This window comes from Myodes glareolus, chromosome 9 (genome assembly GCF_982192425.1).
Source record: "Myodes glareolus chromosome 9, mMyoGla1.1, whole genome shotgun sequence".
In the NCBI taxonomy this organism is placed as follows: domain Eukaryota; kingdom Metazoa; phylum Chordata; class Mammalia; order Rodentia; family Cricetidae; genus Myodes; species Myodes glareolus.
Genome location: NC_142034.1, coordinates 2,754,835 through 2,759,489, shown reverse-complemented (window position 1 = coordinate 2,759,489; position 4,655 = coordinate 2,754,835).

Genomic DNA, 4,655 nt, shown 5'->3' with positions numbered 1-4,655 from the left:
TGCTTATGCGTCTGGGTCCACATATGGATGTGTGGATGTGCATGTGTGTGTGTGGATGTGGAGTGGATGTGTGTGTGGATGTGTGTGGCTATGTGGATGTGTGTATATGTGTGTGGATGTGTGTGTGGGGGTGAATGTGTGTGTGTGTATGTGTGTGAATGTATGTATGTGCATATAGATGTGGGGATATGTGTGTGCATGTGTGTGTGTGTGTACAAAAACAAGATCCTACTGAATCACACTCAGCCTTCTCCCATGAGACAGAGGCCCTTATAGGCACGGGTGGAGGCTGGTTGCCAGTGAACCTAGTGATCCCCCAGTGCCTGCTTGCCGCCCAGCACTGAGATTAGAGACTCAGCAGCACCCACACCCAGCACTGTATGTGGGTGTTGGGGATTTGCTGGTGTGTGCTGTGGTGTGGACCCTTGTTCCTGTTGCTGCTGTGTGGGACTTACGGTATGTGGAGAGTCGTGTCCCTCTTGCTAGTTGTTTGTGACCCTGTGCCTGGGGAGACGTGAGCAGACATCTGTTCCATCCGGATACGGAACTGGAACCATGAGCAGATCCAAGCCCAGATCCCACCTCCCAGTTTGGTGAACCAAAGCGTTTTATGGGAGTTACTTATAAAAGCATGGGGAGGGTGTAGTCCCAGCCTCGGCCTCCATCTTTGGATGCCGCTCCCCTGTGCCCACCAAACCTTGACCCCTCCCCAGGAAAGGTCAAGACCACTCCCACACGCTATTTAAACTGCTCCCCAGAAACTAAACACATGGTTTTCCCTCTTCCTCTTCGTGGTCGCGTTGGTGGCTTCCCATTTCCCCTCAGAACTACCCAGGAACCCAGGTGTCTAATAAAACCTGGATATCTTTTAATTTGGTCTGATTTTGTTTGATTTGGATTATTTTATATTGGCGGAGTGGCTCAGTAGGAAATATTCCTAACATCTTGGACATCCCAACAAGGGGTTATTTTTCCCGCAGACCCACAGCTACCTGTTGGGAACACCCTTATTCCCCGTGCTCTCTGCCAGGCTAAAACCGGCTCCCAGGCTAGATCAGCTTTGTCTTGGTGAGTCCCTTTTTTCTTGCCTATGCTAGTGGGATTTTGGGGGACCCCTTTCTTGATTTTCAGGCTTTTGCTGAAGAAGCGGTCCGTCTGGGTCAAAAGCATGTCCCACGTGGTGAAAGCTAAGACTTTCGCTGAGGTGAGTTTTGTTTGTCCAGGGATGCCTGACATTCAATGTTCACAGCCCCACTTTGGCCCAAGAGTTATTTCAGTGGATGCACTGTGATAGACTTGAGCCACACAATTGGACATAGACTTTTAAAATGGGCGCTTGCAATTCAAAGCCAGATCCGTTATCGCCCCTGGGCTGCCTCTTACAAAATCTTTATAAATTGAGACTGTCCAGTATAATCTGTCCCGAGCCGCTAATTTCTCTATTCCCTAAGATTTAGCCTCATACGATCTTGACAATGGGATGTGATGGCCACCAGAGGGAAGCCTTGAGTTTACTATCCACCAAGACCTAGAAAATTTTTGTCGCCAGGGGAACAAATGGACAGAGCTCTCCTACGTCCATGGTTTTTGGGCACTGTGCTCTCGCCCCTTCCTCAGTAGCCAGTGTCTTAAAACATCTGTTTTGGTTGCCAGGATCACAGCACCTCCACATTCCTGGCCATCTGGGAATTGGGATCCAGATAGTACAGCCTTGACCGAGCAGCCAGAGGCACTGGCCCCTCCCCCACTCCCTCTAACCCTCACTACCCAATCCCCCCCCCCCCCCCCCCCCCCCCCCCCCGCCTGTGAAGCAACACTCTCCACATTCTTCTCAGTACCCACCCTCACCTGCTCCCTCCCTAGCCAAACCAAAAGTTCAAGGTCAACTTTCCCCTTACCCACCTCCCCCCCCCCATATCTCTCTACCCTTTTACGCCTTCTATACACTGGGTTAACCCCTCCCAATCCTTCCCCCCATCTCTTCCCATGCCGGATACCACCATATCCCTGCCCTTCCCTGGCATTCTTAAAGTCCACGCTCCCTTTTCTCTTCCAGATCTTTCTCAAATAGAAAAGTGGCTGGGCTCCTTCTCTGCTAATCCTTCTGCTTGTATTAAAGATTCTCTATCTGCCCCGGGCCGACGATCTACCCTGGCAGGACGACTATGCCATCCAAGCTTCTACTCTCACGCCTGAGGAGCTAAGTAGAATTCAGACAGCAGCGAGACAATATGCAGACCAGACTCATCTGGTAGACAGTATGGTCGCTGTGTGGGAAGTGGCTGTGCCAGCCACAGAACCACACTGGGACTACCAACCTGGCCAAAGCGTTCGTTGCCTCCTTCAGGGTATGGAAATGGTCTCAAGAAAAGTAGTTAATTTTGACAAACTTTGAGAGATTACACAGCTAGCTGACAAAAACCCAGCCATCTTTTTAAATTGATTACAAGAGGCCATGGTTCAGTATACCAGGCTGGACCCAGATTCCTCAGTAGGAGCCATGGTCTTGGCTATCCATTTTATTTCTCAGTCAGCACCAGATATTAGAAAAAAGTTTAAGGCTGAGAAAGGTCCCCAAACTCCTATGCAGGAATTGGTGGAAATGGCCTTTAAAGTTTTTAATGCCCGACAAGAGACAACTGAGTCTTCCTGACAGACAAGGCTGCAACAGGCGGCAATGCTCCATGTTCAATCCTTAGAAGCTGCTCTGAGGCCACCAGAACTCCCAGAAGTGGGACAAGGGAAATCAACCACAAGGTTCCATCCAGGTGGAGCTCACCGACAGGCTGCTTCAAATGTGATCTAAATGGCCATTTGGCACTATATTGCCCTGGGCCTCCTATGAGGCCATGTCCTATCTGCCAGCAACCTGGACACTGGAAATCACAATGCCTTCATGCTGGCTCGTCCTCTATGCCACACCACATCGGCAAGTGAGACTGCGCCAGCCTTCGAACTTCTCAACTTCTTGATGCAGCCCAGACTTGGTGACTCCCACAGCCCTCTCCGAGCCTAGGGTAGTTGCTACAGGTAGTGGGTAAGTCCATTGCTTCTCTTTTGGACATGGGAGATGCCTATTCTGTTCTGACTTCTCACTCGGGCCTTCCGTTCCTCTAATCAATTTCAGTTATAGAGGTACATAGGACCCTTCTTCCCCACTGCCCTGCATTCTTGCAGGACAATTTTTCTCTCATTCTTTCCTAGTGATACCTGCTTGCCCTGCACCTCTACTGGGTTGAGATATTCTCAACCACTTCAGGGCCACACTCACTTTGCCCCACCCCCACTCTCCTAACTCACACTTTCTTCTCACTTTGAGAAACCTCACAGGTTCCTACCCCAGACTGTTCTGTCCCTACTCCCCCTGATCCAGTAGATCCCCAAGTATGGGACACTTCCACTTCTGTGATTGCTACTCACCACCAGCCAGTCCTGGTCCGCGTTAAAGACCCTTCGTCCTTCCCTTCCAGACCCCAGTTTCCTATTCCTGAAACCCACCTCCGAGGCCTTAAGCCTATCATCACCGTCTCCTATCTCAAGGACTTTTAATTCCTATCCACTCACCCTGCAACACTCCAATGCTTCCCGTGCGTAAGTCCTCTGGCATGTACGACTTGGTTTCAAGACCTCAGCCTCATAAATGAGGCGGTCATTCCAGTTCACCCCCTGGTTAACAACCCTTACAATCTCCTATCTAACGTCCCTCCTACCGTCTCCTACTTTACAGTTCTGGACCTAAAAGATGCCTTCTTTACTGTCCCTATACACCCTAACCCTACTTCCTCTTTGCCTTCACCTGGGAGGACCCTGACTCTCAGTCCTCCAGACAGCTGACATGGACTGTTCTCCCTCAGGGTTTTCAGGACAGCCCTCATTTCTTTGGCCAAGCTCTGGCTCGAGATCGCTCAAACTTTGACGCAGGTTCTAGCATGCTGTTCCAGTACATGGACGACCCCCTTCTCTGCAGGCCTGCATGGTCTCTGTCCCGACAGCCACCTCTGCACTCCTGAACTTGCTCAGATCCCTAGGATATCGATTCTCACCAACTAAAGCTTATCTGTGCTCTCCTACAGTGGAATATCTGGGTGTTCAACTTAGCCCGGGGTCTAAGACCCTCACCTCTGACAGGGTCCAGGCACTGCGGGATTTACAGCCTCCAACCACGGGGGCTCAAATTCTATCATTTTGGGGCCTGCTAGGGTTCTTTTGCCATTGGATCCCTGACTTTTCCATTACAGCCAAGCCTTTGTACCAGGCAGCCAGAGAGACACCCATAGGACCTCTTACCCACCCGCCATCACTAATTCTCTCTACTGCAAGAAGCCCTTCTAACAGCCCCTGCTCTTGCTGCAGCCGCCAGGAATCTTGCAGCATTTTTTAAATTTTTCAATTACACTGTAGAGGCTTTAACCTCACCCTAACTGGGTCTTCTAGACCAGCCACTTACAGATCCCCAACTCACCCTGTTAGTTGATGGAAGTTCCCTTATAGACAATTCAGGAAACCGCCAGGCATTGTCTGCAGTAGTCACTTCCACTAACACAGTCAAAGGAACCCGCCTGCCAATGGGAACCTCCTCACAAAAGGCCCAATTAATTGCCTTGACTAGGGCACTCCAAATAGCCGAGGACCAATGGGCTAATATCTGTACTGAC